Raw genomic sequence first — 17,076 nt, 5'->3', positions numbered from 1 at the left:
GAAGAAGAAGAAGAAGAAGAAGAAGAAGAAGAAGAAGAAGAAGAATAGGAGGAGGAGGAAGAGGAGGAAGAGGAGGAGGAGGAGAGAGAGAGAGAGAGAGAGAGAGAGAGACTGCCTTCCAGTGACCTCAGAACCAAAGGTAGATAGAATCTGCCAGCCCTCATGTCCCTGTCACAAGGCAAGAGTCCTCTGAAAGAAGTGACTTTTGCTACCAGAAATGAAGAGAGATAGCAAACAGAGCCACTGCTTTTGCCCCTTCCTGCCCACACTGAAGGGAGCATCAGCAGAATTTGACAAGCTGACCAGCTCCCCCAAGAATAGCGCTGTCATTACACCAAGGGGGAAATCATTACCTGATCTATAAATGATTACATGGGAGCAGGAACTGTCACTCCCATCTGAGGAGTTGGCAGAATTGGGATTTTAAAACAGGCCTGCAGACCAGTGCAACCTTCAGCTCCCTGGAGCAGCTGCTGTATTATTCACAAGGTAAAAAACTTCAGGCACTCAGGGGGACTGCCAAGGGCTCAGGGACTCTGCCAATCAAAGGATCGAAGCCCCTTTGCGGTGTCAGCCACAAACTTAACTCAAAGGAAAACATAACTGTTCAGATCTCCTGTCTGACAGCACAGAGGCTTCACAACTCACCACGGTCTTTCTTTTGCAAAAGCAGTCACAGCTGGAGGGGGCTGGGGTCATTTAGTCTGTGACCACAAGGGAGGCACAAACTTGGCCTTCAGGGACAAAGCTGTTTGTAGTGGAGGCAAGCTGGAAGTCTTGTTGATGGTCCTAGCCTGTCAGGATGAGATGAGTAACAGAAAATGGGACCTCTTACACTGGGGACTACCCAGCCTCGGGAAGATGCGGGCAAAGCAAGATGCTGTTGGGAAAAGTTGGGCGTGGGAAATTTGAAGCACCATAAAGTGTGTGTAAATTAAGCCAGGCAGTGGCAGCACATGCCTTTAATCCCAGGGGCAGGTGAATTGTTGAGTTCAAGGCCAGCATGGTGTACAATGTGAGTTCCAGGACAACAAGGGCTAGATAGAGAAACTGTCTCAAAACAAACAAACAAACAAACAAAAAACAATGTGTGTAAATTTAAAAGGCAGAAGCACACAGAATAATATTCAGAACTTTTGTATTTTTGCAACAAATTCCACACTCATCAGAGTGGCCACGTATGAGACTGAGGACAGGGGCATGAGAATATACACAAGGCAAAAAAGTGAAGCTGTATCATGATGATAAACTGTCGAATGGGATCCACTCAGCTCCTCTCCCCACACCTGACTCTCACTGGTGAAGAAAGATGCAAACCGAAAGCTGCAGTCTCAGAGAGCTAGCTCATCCAGACTGTCTAACTTAACTGCCCTGGTGCATTCAGATCACGTGACACTCTTGTCACTGTGCAGATGACCAGAGTGAAGGCTCTACTTTTTTGTATGTTGAGACAGGATATCCTGTAGCCCAAGCTGACCTTGAACTTGGTAGCCTAGGTTAGCCTGGAACTTCTGATTCTTCTGCACCTCCCAAGTGCTGAGGTTTTAGGTGTATGCCACTGGGCCCATTTATACAGTGCTGGGGACCGAACCCAGCACCTTAGGCTCGCTGGGCAAGCACTTTACCTGCCCCGAACCTCTTTGTGCAAAAGTCTGTACAGACACTGCTGCCTGTGGACCTGACTTTGACCTCCACAGGACTTACAGGGTTAAGATAAGAGTTTGCATGTCCTCTACTCACGGATCTCAAAATAATTATGCTTCGTGAAAGAAGACAGGCCGAGAGAAGAAAACATACATTAATCATATATGCTTCCCCTTCTTCTAGAAACCTCCGCAACACATCCCAATCCATAAAGACACAGAGCAGAACGATGGCTGCCAGGCTGTGGGGGTGGGGAGCAGGAGGGTGGGCAAGGGAAACTTAGGGGCAGTGGGTTACAGCACGATTGTCCTGGGATATGTTACCCTTCGCCAAGCTCTAGACTTCAAATGTGTACACACTGGTGTGCCTCAGAAAAGTCTCTGTGGCCCCACCTGTCCCTACCAAGGATGCCCATTTCCACCTTGGCTTACCCACATCCTTTCCATCACTCTGTCTTACATAGAGGCCATGATCTAGCCCAGGCCACCCAGGCCTAGGTTCCCACTGGAAGTCCTCACTTAAACCCCTCCACAAAGCAAGGTGATCTCATCAAACTAGATCTGCTAGGTCCCTATCACCTCCCACCCTGACTCTCTCCCCTACCCAAAATGACCTCACCTACTCCTGTAAACTCTTCTGCATAGAAGGGGGCAGAGACCACAAGTCAGGCTATGCCTTAGGCCCTCCCTTTATCCTAACCACTTAGTTCCCATGCCTCTCATCTCTACACACACACACACACACACACACACACACACACACACACACACACAGGATCTGTTTGTAGTTCCCCTTCTTGGTTGATGATCTCCTTCACATCTTCCAGCCCAGATATCCCTTCCTGAGGGCTCCCCTGACAGACCCCCATACACTCTGAGTCCTGGGGGCTCCCCTGACAGACCCCCATACACTCTGAGTCCTGAGGGCTCCCCTGACAGACCCCCATACACTCTGGGTCCTGGGGGCTCCCCTGACAGACCACTATACACTCTGGGTCCTGGGGGCTCCCCTGACAGACCCCCATACACTCTGGGTCCTAGGGGCTCCCCTGACAGACCCCCATACACTCTGGATCCTGGGGGCTCCCCTGACAGACCCCCATACACTCTGGGACTCAAGTTCTCTCCCCTTCCTTCGACCCAAATTGCAGTCGGGCACCGTCCACTCATGAGCTCAGAGTTCTCCACCCAGGCTCTCTTCCACAGCTCTGGAGGCCTCCTCTGTCTGTCTGTGGCAATACCGCACAGTTCCCAGGACACAAGAGCTGCCCCATGAATACTGGTTTGCTGACAGGATGTTTAGAGAACCTCCCACGAGGAAATTGATACAGAGGCCTCTAAGATTTCAGGACAGTGGCTCATTCCCAACCCTCCCCGGCAACCTACAGCTCTGCAAAGAAGCCTGAACCTCTCTCCTACAGGACTTCCGGCTGCTGGGGGAGTTCCCCTGTATCTCAAGGCTGAGTTTCAACCCCGCTTTCAAAGCAAACAGCGTGCTATAGGGCCTTTTTTCCACAGTAACACCGCTGTGTTTGGGCCCAGTCACTTCCTTTCTGGCCTTCTCTCCCAAACTCTGTGGGAATAGAAAGATGCATACCGCAGGACAGTTTGGATGTAGCCAGAATTCCTATCATGGGAGGCATATACTGCCTGGGATCCCCACTCCTAGCAAGGTAAGGATTTGGGGGGTAGGAGGACGGCTCACTAAAGAAGGAGGATAGCAGTGGACTGTTAGGCAAGACAGACAGACTCCCATGGGTCAGACTCCCCATTAGCAGCAGCAGCCAACAGCTGATAGTGTTAGATTCCGGCGTGGGTCCCCCACTCTCGAAGAAACAGGAGATCGCTGTAAATTACATGAGGTTTATTATTGCCAGTATACTGGGGTTGTCCTGCATTCAGAGCAAAGGCAACGACCAGGAACAAAATCACATACACTTTTTATACCTTTCAATACATAGGTTTACAGCATGAGTTGGTTATCTCTCATTGGTGAAGCCCATTGCCTTTTGTTCTCATTGACCTTTATGCCCCAGGTGAGGGAGAGATACTGATTGCACATAGGAGGAGTGGGGGGGATCCACCCTCCCAGGGACATTTCCTGGAACCTGGCATTACTCCCCACAATTAGGGCATCTCCTGGGGACTGATGTTTGCTCGGTAAACTCTTCTGAAGCTCTGTCTTTAGGCTTAATGGCCATTCCTTTGCTCCTTGGTATTTTTATGAGGTGTCCCTATTTGCTCAATTTTTACAATAGCAGGACTCTGTCCTTGTCAGGTCCAGAAATTACAGATGCAGAGCTTCAAGATCCAAAAGTTTGAGCATCCGATCTAGCTAGGCACCAACAGGACAGAGGTCCCAGAAAGTCCCATGCACACCTGATGGCTGCAGCCTCCATGGTCTCTCCTCTGTCCTTTGCACACCAGTTGGCATTTCACCATTTCTCTTCCTAGACACCACCACCACCAGTAACAGTCCCTGGCCTGTCAGGACCTCCTTGGCAGCTGCCTGGGAGTGGCAGAGCCCTGAGGACCTACCTTCACACAGTTTGGCTCTGCCTACACCAAAGCCCAGTAGAAATGAATGGCACACATAGACCAGGCTGTGTGGTTGCTCCCTGGCAGCGCTCAGAGTATCTCAGTCTTCACAAAGGCTCTCGAAGACGTCACAGGGCAAGAGAACCTCACCACACAGACCTCTCAGAGGAAGAGCCAGCACCTGGGCAGCCCGCAATGGCTTCTGTCCCTCTGCGCAGCCTCTGCCGAGAGGTTGAGCACACTGCATGCATCTGCCTCTGTCCTCTGCCAAAGTCCTCAGCAAAGACCTCATGCTGAAGAAGTTGGCCTTTTTCTCAAAGGGCTTCGAGGTCATCATGGCAGTTCCCAAACAGCAGGTCAGAGGCAGGGGATAGACCCGTTACATAGGCTGTGGAAAATAGCCCCTAAGGAAGGACCTGGCCCCTGATACATAAATATAGTCACTGATAAACTCCTGCTTCATTGCCAGAACACCCATGATGCAGTCGCTTTGGTCCTCCACACCCTAGGCCCTCTACCCATGCTGAGCCTACACCCACTCCCATGGAAACTCAGTCTCCAGTGCTAATTACATTAACCGATGCAGTTGACAGAACTTTTTCTTTCTCAGGTTGGCAGCTATGCTAGGCATGACTAGCACTCTTATAGAAAAGAAAACTGGAACACAGAGAAGCTGAGAAACCTGCCCAAGGTCACAGAGCCAGGACTTAAATGGAATATTGCAGCTGCTTTGAAATAAATCCCATGTACTGTGTGTGTGTGTGTGTGTGTGTGTGTGTGTGTGTGTGTATGTTTTACTTGAGATTGAACTTAAGGCCTCCCACATGCTGGGCATGCTACTGAGCTAAACACCAACCCCCTACCATTGATTGTCAGGCAGGGTCTCTCCTAAGTTCTCTAGGCCCGCCTTGAACTCACTCTGTAGCCCACAAAGGTCTTGAACTTGTGGTCCTCTTGCCTCAGGATTGCAGGCCTTGACCATCACTCCTGGCTTATGCAGTGCTGAGGATGGGACCCAGGGCTTAGGTGCATGTTGGGCAAGCACTGTACGGACTGAGCTACATCCTCACGCTCAGTCTATCTACATTTTAATCCCAGCTCCAGCACCTACTAGCTGCAAACAGTTGAGTTGCTTAACCTCTCTGAGCCTGTTTCCGTGCCGAGCAGATGCATTAATTACTAGCTAGTTCATGAGGTACATGGGAGGACGAGATAAGATGAACTGTATGAAAGCAACAGAACATAGAAAGCAGTTAATAAATGTTTGGTTTTCTTCCCTTCCAATTCCAGATCCTAAAACATATTGCTTTGAGACCATTCCAACACAGAGGTTACAAAGGACTTTGCCGTGGGAAAAGATACATTTCTCGAGAGCGATCAAAATCTAGGGACAGGGCTGCCCAAGCCTTTGTCCACAGCAGCCCTGAATCCCTTTCTCCTCTCCTTATCTCCATGACCAACCAGACCTCTAGGGCCAGGTTACTTCATCACACACAGGATACACATATGCAAGTCCATGTTCTGTCTGTCTGTCTGTCTGTCTGTCTGTCTGTCTGTCTGTCTCTCTCTCTCTCTCTCTCTCACACACACACACACACACACACACACACACACACACACACACACACTCACACATACTATGGTTCAGTATCTGGACCTAGGTAGGCAAGAGTTCTAAGCTCAGCCTCTCTTCACCCTGGGCTCCACATCTACAAAGTGAAGATCCCAGAGACACCTTCATTTGAGCCTCCCTCACACCTGTGCTGAGAGAGCCACGGGGCCTGAAGAGAACTTGATGCTCCCAGGCCCTTCCCTAAGAACAGAGCTGGGCTGTCAGACACAGTTGCAGGTCCTATTCTTCCTTCCACCCCACAGCCTAGCAGGTCTCCATGCACCCAGAGAGCAGGTCCCACCTTGGTCCAAGCAGCCCCAGGTGGACACCCTTATGGGCAATCAGACAGGAATTGCACATTTCCTTTATCTTCCTTCTACAAGGAGGCTGCCTTTCACATGTCTCCAGTCAGCAGATTTGCCCTACAATCTGTGGCTATTGTGGGTGGAGCTGGCCCACAGCCATTCAGAGCAAATGGGTTATCCAGCAGGGGAAGGAAAACAGGAGCATTAACTAAATAAGCAAATGACTGGAGGAAGCCAGGAGGGGGGGAGGGGAGAGGGTAAATTGCACAAATGCAAATTAGAATTATTTAAAAATTAAAAGTTATTTTAATTATTTAACCTAATTGCTGCCCTGTTCTCCCAGGGAGATCCCACTTGCCTTCCGTGGGGTGCAGAGCATTAAACTGAGTCCTGGAGCAGTGCAGACAAGAAACAAGAACACCCATGTTTCAAAATCCCTCTGTGTGCTGGGATGGGGAGGTGGCTGGGGGCTGGCGGCTGGGAGCTGGGGGCTGGAGGCAGAAGGATGGCCGATGGGGGATGGGGACTGGAGGCCGAGGGCATGAACAGGGAGATGCCTAGCAGCTATTGCTAACATGGACAGGGCCCTGCCCTGTGTGGTTGACAGCACTGGACTCACTTTGGGAGGGGCTGCACTGTCAGTCCCACTGTGCAGAGCTGAAGCCCAGGAAGGCTGGGGCTGAAGCTGACAAACAGAATAAGCAGTAGCCTCAGACCCAAAGCCCTTCCCTTTCCCAGTTCTATTGTACCAGCCTAAGGAAGAATTCGGGGAGGGGTAGCAAGAACTGAGGCCTCCTGTGCCAGGCAAACGGTGATTCCAATTTAGCTGTTGCTGCGGAGTGATTTCAGGCAAAAACCTCAAGTCTTTGAGCCCTGGTTTCCACATGAAAAGGTGGGAACTGGCCCCTGCTCACAGGGCTGTCGAGAGGGTCAAAGGGCATGAGAGGGTCAAAGGACGCATACATGGAAAGCACCTCCACTTAGTAGAGGTGCTTTATCACCTCTACCACAACTTTATCACTCCAAGGAGTCTGGAAGAAGGAGAAGTCCCATAACCTGCCAGGTTAAGTAGTTCTTCACTGAGCTGCTCTCAAAGTCGCTGAAGCCCCACAGGTTTCTAGAACATGAGTCTCCAGGGTCTTAGGCGCTCTGGGAGACACGAGTCTATAGTCACAGGCCTCTGTCACATGTGTCCCTTGAGGGTGTAACACAGTGGCATGGACTCTAGCAGCAAGAAATATTTAGGGTAGACACTAAGCACAGGTTTTGTAAAGGACTCTAAAAGACACATTCAAGGCAAGATGGCCAATAGGGACAGGTGAGAACAAAATTGAGTCCTCTGTGACCCAGGAAGAGAATCTAAGGGTCAGGGGATTCCAAAGACCCTTGCCCAGAATGTCAGAAGCCAGATCAACAGAAGTCCCTAGAAGGTAGGAAGGGTGGTAGTAGGGAGGAAGGGTTCTGAGTTACTCTGAGTTAGCCCCTCTCAGAATGTTTGAATGTCACTGATTCTGGCCACCACGTCCTCCAGGGGGGGCACTCCAGATGACCCCACAATCCAGCCCACTCTGAAGCATAGGGCACCATCCTGACGATCCTGTTCACCCACTCACATTTCACAGCACACCGACTACCAGCACCATGCCAGGCCCTGGGCACACTACCTACAGCTTTGGTCTCCTGTCTATTCATCCAGGAAAGAGTCTGATTTTCATGTGATTTGCATAAATTTGCATTTTCAATTGAAAAAAAAAAAGACCTTCAACTCCAAGCAGCTGAGATAAAATAAATTGGCATTTTTTATTGTCCCTGCTGCTGCAATTGGATTCTACCCTAACACCAGGTTTTAGTTGTAGCCTCAGAGGGCCTGTCAGGGATGAGGCTTGGTTTCATAGACAAGGAACAACAGGTTCCTCCCCCAAATCCAGGCTAGGAAAGATAGAGGGTGCCCAGAATAAGGCTCAGACTCATTGTGTTGACTGCTCCCCCAGAAGCCAAAGAGAATGCTGTTCTGTAGACCATGCTAGAGGTAGCCCGCTGTTCAGAATGGGCGCATCCTTGATCTTCGACACTCTCAAGGCCAAACCTTCACCACAGGCTCCCTGACTTTGAAGGTCACCACGACTCTTTGCTCTCATCCAAAATCTTCACACATGCTTTGAAGGGAGACAGGTGCCACCAGGGAGAGAACTGTCCTCAGAGAAGAAAAGCCTCTGATGAACCAATCACCTAAGAGGCCTGGACCCTGAGGGGCTGTGGTGTTTAGAGCCAGTAGGCATGGAGCACCATGGGACCAAAGGCCATAGGGAGCAAAAAATGGAGATGAGACCTGGGAGTGAGGAACTGAAGTGACCAAGAGAGTCCCAAGTATCAAGATGGCTTTATCTAAGCCAGCTGCCCAATACTGTTGACCCTGTACCCCCAAGTATAGGACAACATGGAGTATGACATATCTAGACAAAAAGATGGAAATGGCTGGAACCCAGCTGGAATCCTACCTTTTTTCTTCTTTTTTAATATGTATCTTTATTTTACATGTGTGAGTGTATGTAGATCTATGTACCACATTTGTGCTTGGTACCTATGGAGGCCAGAAGAGAGCATTGGATACTCTGGAACTTGAATTATAGACAGTGGTGAGCTGCCATGAGGATGCTGGGAACCAAATTCGGGTTGTCTGCAAGAGCAGCCAGTGTTTTTAATTGCTAAACCATCTCTCTAGTTCCCCCACCCAACCTCCTTTTGAGACAGAGTCTCATGTGGCCTGGGCTAGTCTGAAACTTACTATGCAGTAAGGACGACCTTGGAACTTCTGCTTCCCCCACCCCCCATGCTGTGATTGCAGGTGAATCACTACAACCTGGGTTTCTTGAGGCACTGGGAATCAAGCCCAGGGGTTCAAGCACAGTAGAAAAGAAATATCACAGCTAAGCCACAACCCTCTGAGCTTTTACCTTAACAGGAAGACCTGTTAGGGGCAGCTGAGCCAGTGCTGATGGCATCATCTGACCAAAGCGTGAAGTCATTCACCATGAGTCCCAGACAAGGGTTGCACAGTCATGCCAACATACAGATGAAATGAACTACGGTCAGAAAGGCTATACCCTTTGCCCAAAGTCATAGCTAGAAAGCAGCAGGGCTGGGGTTGCCTCCAGCCTGGGGTTCACACCTCTACTGTGCCCCATACCAGGCAAACTTCCCTGAACGCCAGAAAGAACAATATTGTCTGAGACGAGGGACTCCCCTAAAACCATTAGCCAGCAGGTAAAATCCTCAGGCGCCTGTGTGAGACCCCTTGCACTGTACTATCCTGCCTCCCTCGGCATCTAGGGGCTCCAAGCTCTGATACCCACCTGTGCCACCTGGCAGAATAGTGTTTGGGTAGCCGAGTGGGAAGCATGGAGTCAGAAAGCCTGGGAGCAAATCCTACCCTCCTAACCGGCCAGCTATGCCACATAACACAGGTCCCACAACCTCGGTCAGCTTCAGTTTCCTGTCCTTCAAGTGGGAAGGATGGTCACAGTGTGACATGAGAAAATCAAACAAAATAATGCTGGCGAAAATATATTTTATAGGAGGGAACAAAATGCCATAATGGTATCTAATACCTTGTATGCTGATTTTTTAATTTAAAATTTTTAAAAGTATATGCTACTTGCTAAAAGCCCTGTAATGTGACTGCCATTGGAGCAAGAGGAACAAGGCCAGCCAGTGGGAAGGAAGGCACAGAAACACATCCACCACACCTCTCCTGCTAATGGCCAAGAAACTGCTCTTCAGCCAGAGGTACTGCCCCATGGGTGATCACCAAGACACTATCAAGAACAACCCCAAACATCCCAGTCTCCCCTAAACTTGGAAATATTGCTGGAATAAACTAAGCAGTACCTGGTCGCCTTAAGCCCTGAAAGTGCACCTCTGCTCAAATGGGTACCATTTGTTAATAGCATGCATTAACACACCCAGGAGACAGAGGCAGGAATGTGCTGAATGTATTGGGTACTTCAGCTATCATACAGTGTCTCATCTGTTCTTTAGCCCTAAACCCACTCGACTCCACAGCTGTACTCTTGTCCTTGTTCTCTTGTCATTCCTGGGTCTCTACTAAGACCAAGTCATTTCGTTATGTGGCTGACCCTACTCTGTGTCCACAGATGACACGAATCCACTACAAAACCTCCCACTACAGCCAAGTATATTAGTGTGTGCCTTTGAACCAGTGCTTAGGAAGCAGAGGCAGGTGGATCTCTGTGAGTTTGAGGCCAGCCTGGTCTATAGAGTGAGTTTCAGGGCAGCCAGGGGCTACATAATGAGACCCTGTCTCAAACAAACAAACAAAAAACACCTTCCACATCTTCCATTCACTCATTGATTCCTGCAACAAAGATCCATTTAAGCACCAGAAACTGTTAACACCAAGTAGAGAGAGGGATGTAGCTCAGCAGTAGAGCATCTCCTAATCCAGGATGGCTCGTGCTTGTAATCCCAGCATCCACGAGGGAAAGCCAGGAGAAGCAGAGGCTCAAGGCCATCCTCTGCTGTTTATTGCATTGGAGGTCAGCCTGTCTCAAAACCAACAACCAAAAGAACGAGAAATGCAAGCTAGGTGAGTGCAGAGCTCAGCCGCAGGGAGCCCAGGCCTGGAGGAGTCAACACCACTGAGATAATTACTTAACTGGGGGAGCACTGGCTGTTATGCATTTACATTCACCCCCTAGGGCTATTGGAACAAACTCCACAGGACTGAGTGTTTTAAATCTCAGAAATGTATTTCCTCTCATAGCTGGAGGCTGAGAATAAAAAATAAATAAATAAAAATTTAAAACCCTAAGGTGCTTTCTCCCAAAGCCCCTCTCCTCACCCTGGAGATGGCTATCTGCCCTCATCTGTTATAAGGACAGCAGTCACACTGGCTAAGAGCTACCTGTCTTAGTCAGGGTTCCTATTGCTGTGATAAAACATCATGGCCAAGAGGAGGGAAGGGTCTATTTGACCTATACTTCCACATCAGGATCCATCACTGAAGGAAGTCAGGGCAGGAACTCTAGCAGGAACCTGGAGGCAGGAACTGAGGCAGAAACCATGGTATGATGCTGCTCAATGGCAGACTAGCCATAGAAACTCACAATCTTAAAGACACTTTACCCACAATCTTAAAGACACTGCGTCTGAGGCACTTGAGGAGTTAGAAGCTGGACACAGAAATTTGGTTGGGAACCCAGTTTGGCCTTTGGTCATAGTCTGTCTTAGTTAGGGGTTTACTGCTGTGAACAGACACCATGACCAAGGCAACTCTTATAAGGACAACATTCAATTGGGGCTGGCTTACAGGTTCAGAGGTTCAGTCCAGTATCATAAGGTGGGAGCATGGCAGCATCCAGGCAGGCATGGTGGAGGCAGAGCTGAGAGTTCTACATCTTCATCTGAAGGCTGCTAGCAGAATACTGGCTTCCAGTATAATGAGGGTCTTAAAGCCCACACCCACAGTGACACACCTACTCCAACAGGGCCACACCTTCTAATAGGGTCACTCCCTGGGCCGAGCATATAAAAACCATCATATAGTCCAAGAAATCAATGTTAAAGGGCAGATGAAAGGGACTTGGTATCTTAGGAGTCAGTGAAAGCCTCACCAAGTGAGTGATAGTGTGGAGTATCTCAGGCCTGGATCTCTCTAGAGCAGAGCCTAGAACAATGTGCTTCCGTAGGTAGGTGTCTGTGTACATGTGTGAGTATGTGCATGCGTAAGTGAGTGTATGTTTTTGGTTCCTTGGTTGGAGCAAATGAGACGAGAAGAGGGAAATGAGGAGGCAGAGTCAGTGCAAGGACACTGTTGAGTTGGGTGTAGGAAACTAGACTCAGTTATTCTTGGTGCCCAAGGGGAGGTCCTTGAAGTGTCCACCCAGGAGATGACACAAGGGAGTATCTATCCCCCAGTGTCATCCTCAGAGACTGAGGATGGCCTCACTAGCATTAATTCCCTTGCTATGCTTGTGGGTGGATCCCCGAGGGTTTCAGCTCACTGTCAAAAAGGGCCTGAGACTAAAACAAGAGACTTGTAAACTACAGAGGCCAGTCCTTACCTCGGGGAGGTACCCAGAAGATGTTCTGGTTCACAAGATGTTTAAGTTTGCATGTGGGGAATAAATATGGAGATTATTCATTTATGGGTATGAGTATTGTCTTGTTCCACAAGCTATGTACCTGAGTAAAAAAATGCAGACATTTCAGAACCAATACAGTTCCCTTTGTGCAAGACATGTGACCACAACTGGTTCTTAGAGGAACCTTCACTGAGGGAAGGCATCCCAGTTAAAAAAAAAAAAAGGGAAGGAAATGGGAAGACAGAGGAGGGGAGATGAGAGAACAGAAGGGGAGTGGACAGAAGAGGATGGAAAGGTTTAGACATACCAGATCTCTAGCACATTTGCCCTGTACTTCTTGATTGTTCAAATTGTTTTTGTGGTTGTGTGTGTGTGTGTGTGTGTGTGTGTGTGTTGTTTTGTGGTATTGAGGTAGAGTCTTGCATACTAAGAAGTCTCAATCAGTGTAACCCAGCCATCCTTCGACATTTTCTCTTGAGACAAGGTGTCATTCTCTAACCCAGGCTACCAATGAACTCGAGATCCTCCTGCCTCAGATTCCCAAACTGGGTGGAGTCACAGGCTTATGACAGCAGCGGTGGTGGTTACTTTGATTCTTGGTATTTTCAGTAAATGCCAGAGTGAGAACTCTGACTCCCAAGAGCCTGAGCTGGCCATCCCAGGCTTTGTGGTGAAGAGCCACCATCACCAGGACCACTGGATGCAAATTTCTCCACCTTTTGGGCCACTGCCTCTCACAGGGTTGGTATTTTTTTTAAGTTTCCAACTGACATCTACATGGCCAGCAGACTTTCTTTGTCCTTGACTGTGTCCTGTAGGTAGTACAGAGTCTCACATCCTAGTAGGGGTTCAACATCACCTCTAAGAAGGACCCTCTGAATTTATTCTCCCTGATCCTCGTTACAACAAAGCCTCTGGGTTCCAAGAAACCCCGCCTGGAGAACAAGTTACATTTACCAAGAAATAATGAAAATACTTTTTCCAGCTGCAGATTAATCAAACCCAACCACGACTTCTGACGGGTGTGAAAACTACCCACCATTTGAACTTGACAGCGTTCTGGATAAAAGCAGAGAAAAATGGTCTCTTAACACAGACAAAATGCTCAGCAGGGAGGGGGTACTGGCTTCTTTGTGAAATGTGGTATGTGTGTGTATGTCTTAAAGTGAGCCCAGGCTGGAAGCCCCACCACAGATTCCCTTGGATGCAATTACTTCATCGCCTGCCCATCTCACCAGAGGAGATGGCTAGTGGTTTTAGGATTTCACCCCACACTCGGCCTTGATGTCATCAGCAAGTCTAAACTTTATACATGAGAGTCACTGAATGCTGACTTCTTTTTTTCCACATTTATTTATGTACTTTGTGTGTGTGTGTGGGGGGGGGGGTGCAGGCACATGTGAGAATTAGAGGTCAGCTTTGGGGGTAGGAACCCCGAGGAACCCAGTCGAGGTCATCAGACTTGATGGCAAGTGCCTTTACTGACTGAGCCATCTTGATGATACTGAATACTGACTTTCAAGTCTCATGATAAAATACTAAGTAATCAAGAATAGATTGATTCTCAGGGAGTCATTCTGAGCCCTCCTAGGGCTCCTTTCCCTCCACCTGAATGTCCTTCGGGTAGCTTTGACCCTAGCATCCCTCACTAGGCTGGATGGACTCAGCTTCCCACCCTATGGCAGGTACTCTCCAGAGGGGTGTTAGCAGAGGGCTGCAGAGCATGCGGGGAAAAATTAAATCTCCTCAGTGTATGATCTGATCTAACAGGAGAAAAGTCATTTTATTAAATATTTAGTGCGCACTGGCAAGTGGCGCATGGATATTCCTTATTAATAAATTTACATACATTGGAGGGAATTGCAAAAGCAAAACTTTTTCATGAACAGGAGTGAAAAATGAGTAGGCGCCATCACTGAAAATATTCTTCCTGTCCCCCAGCCTCCTCTGCCCTGTCCCCAGACCAGACCCTGCCTCACATGATATCTTCTTGTGTACACTCGCCTCAAGCCTTTGAATCATTCCTGTGTCCCCTCTACCCCAGGTTTCCAAGGCCCCTTGGGTGCAGCCTGATGTTCAGCTGGGCTGGACCCTACCCCACGGATCTAACCGCCAGACTCAGATCTAGTTTTGCTAAGGGTCTAGGCCTTTCGCAGATCCCTAGGCCTCTACACATGAAAGTATTACGGGTAATCTTTTCTTGTGGGGAAGAACACATGTTTCCATGTATGTGGGTGTACATGTGTGTACAGGTACACACATGTGAATGTGTTAATGGAGGCCAAAGATTAACCCCAAGTGTCACTCCTCACTTTGAGGATGACATTCCTCAAGTCATCCACCTTGCTTTGTCGTGAAGGTGGAACTCACTAACTTGGCTGGGCCGCCTGGCCTGTGAGCCCTGGGATCCTCCTCTCTCTGTCACTCCAGTGCTAGGGTTACAGGCACACACCATCCCACCTGATTTTCACGTGGGTTCTGGGGATTGAACTCAGTTCCTTGTGCTTGCTTGGCATGCACTACACTAACCGAGCCACCTCCTTGCTCTGTGATCCAGATTGATTGACATGAGACCTGCCTAGGAGACTAGAAACATGTTTCTGAGTGTGTCTGTGACAATGTTTCCAGAAAAAAATCTAAGGAGAAAAGATCCCCCATGGTTGGAAGTGGCACCCTCCAATAGGTTGGGTGCTCAAACAGAGCAAAAGGAGAAGAAGGAGAGAGTACCCAATGCTGGCATTCTCTTTCTCTGATTCTGGCTGCCATGAAGGGAGCAGCTCTGCCCACCACTTCCACTATGATGTTCCTGTATCACCACACAGGCAGAACAACAAAGCCAGCAGACCTAGAACTGAAACTCTGAGACTGTGAGCCAAGTAAGTCTTTCTTCCTTCAAACTGTTTCTCTCCTCCACAAAAAAAAAAAAAAAAGTCCCTATTGAGACAGGGTCTCATTTAGCCCAGGCTAGCCTCCAACTTACTATATAGCTGAGGATGACCTTGAACTCCTCATCCTCTAACCTCTACTTCCTAAGTGCTGGGATTACAGGTGTACACCAACACATCCAGTTCCTGTAATGCTGGGAACAGAGCCCAGAGTCTTGTACTTGCTAGGGAAGCACTCTATTGACTGAATTGCATGCATGCCTCTTAAAGAAAGATGCTAGAAGTGTCCTATAGTGAAGTCCAAACTAGAAAGAATCTCAATACCTACCAATGGTAAAACCCCACAGATATGGGAAGATAAATTCAAGATGACCTATTATATTGCTATTAAAAATGATGTTCTCCATAAAGTTATAAGAACATTGGAAACGTTTTCAAGCTACGAGCTCAAGTGTAAACACAGACCACAAAATCCATATTCAACAGTATTCTCAACTATGAATATGTAAATATATGTGAAAAATGAGCCTGGAAGGAAAGTTGGTTCCCGAGATCTGTGCCTTCGACCAGCACCTGTAAGTGCAGCCGGCATCCTCTGATGTCCCTTTGCCAGCCTTAAGCTAAACTCAATCTAATGAACAACAACTGATTCTGTTTTACATTTTTGGGTTTTTCTATTTTCCACAAAAAACCTCACATTTTATACTTACAAAAAAAATACAATAGAGCCAGCATTTTTTTTTAAATAAAGCCCATTCTGTGAACCCAAAAACTATTCTGAAATTTTACTTTATATGGACTCCTGCTGGCTCATGGCGTGGCTTTCCTCCCTTGACAGTCTCCCAGGGGGTAATCAGAGACTCTTACTGAGAGAAGTGAGCTGGTATGTCCCAGGTCCCCACCTTCCTTAGGAATCTAGGGATCTCACTCTTATTATTATGAGTCACCCTCCAGCCACACTTTGTCCCAGGCCCCCAAGATATTAGTGACAAGTTCTGAGTTGGCCAGCAAAAATCTGTGAGAGTGGTAGCTCACCCCCATCTCTACCGGCATCCAGATGTTAAAAGGATTATAATTTTAATAGGAAGAAGTAAGGTCAGACGGGAGAGAGCTTTCAGCATGGGGGTTAGGCCTGAGACATAAAGACTCTGTCTTCCAAGTGCCCAGAAGTAGCTGAGTGGAAAAGTATGCTTTTCTAGTTTCTAGTCCAAAGCCCCCTAGAGTCTCAGGTGACATTAGGCTGCTTTTAGAACAGTACTTCTCAACCTTCCTGATGCTGTGGCTCTTTAATACAGTTCCTCATGTTGTGGTGACCCCAACCATAAAAGTATTTCATGACTACTTCATAACTGTAATTTTGCTCCAATGGTGAATCACAATGTAAATCTCTATGTTTTCCTGTAGTCTTTTGGGAGCCACTAGAGCAGCTGCCATTGGAATAGCAGCAGAAATTCCAAACACAAGCCTGAGTCCATCTGGCTGCCTAGTACCGGAAACACCTCACCCAGAAAGGGTGAGGTCAGGACTAAGCAGCCTCCATGCCACTTAGGGTCAGGGAAGAGTTTCTAAGGGACACTCCTGAAACACAGAGACATCTCAGAATACAATCCTCACAGCCTGGTACTCAGCACCCACAATCTCAGGAGGACCCCTCCTCTCCCTCTCCCTCTCCCCGAAGCCCATTTGCTCAATCTCTCACAAACCTCTTCCTCCAGGCCCTAGATACACAGCCTTCCTCCTTCCTCATGTAACCTCCTCTTCCTCAGTCAGTGCACAACCCAGAGCGCCTGGGTCTTGCAGGGAGGGAGCCCAGCCTCAGGTTGTTCTCAGAAGAGAGGAGGAAGGGAGAACAGACTCATAACGAATGGTGGGTACACAAGAGGCTGAGATCAAGCGTGAGGGCTGGGAAGTCCAGGATAAGAGGGTGACGGGACACTGTAACATTCAGGGCTCCGAGAGGGAAGGTCTAATAAAATAAGCACCATCCCT

General features: G+C 48.4%; 1 protein-coding gene and 1 long non-coding RNA gene across 7 annotated transcripts in view; one reads left to right on the top strand and one right to left on the bottom strand.

Annotated features, from left to right (window-relative positions):
• The window catches only part of Megf11 (multiple EGF like domains 11), a 325,224-nt gene that overhangs the window by 259,829 nt on the left and 48,319 nt on the right, over positions 1-17,076 (bottom strand). The window lies entirely within an intron of this gene.
• Positions 3,246-4,935, top strand: LOC116073876. Its single transcript, XR_004111953.1, has 2 exons — positions 3,246-3,316; positions 4,792-4,935. It is a non-coding gene; the product is annotated as an uncharacterized LOC116073876 (long non-coding RNA).

Source organism: Mastomys coucha, unplaced genomic scaffold (genome assembly GCF_008632895.1).
Source record: "Mastomys coucha isolate ucsf_1 unplaced genomic scaffold, UCSF_Mcou_1 pScaffold23, whole genome shotgun sequence".
NCBI classification, from domain to species: domain Eukaryota; kingdom Metazoa; phylum Chordata; class Mammalia; order Rodentia; family Muridae; genus Mastomys; species Mastomys coucha.
The sequence above is the reverse complement of the archived record's forward strand: the minus strand, read 5'-3'. Positions and strand labels throughout refer to the sequence as shown.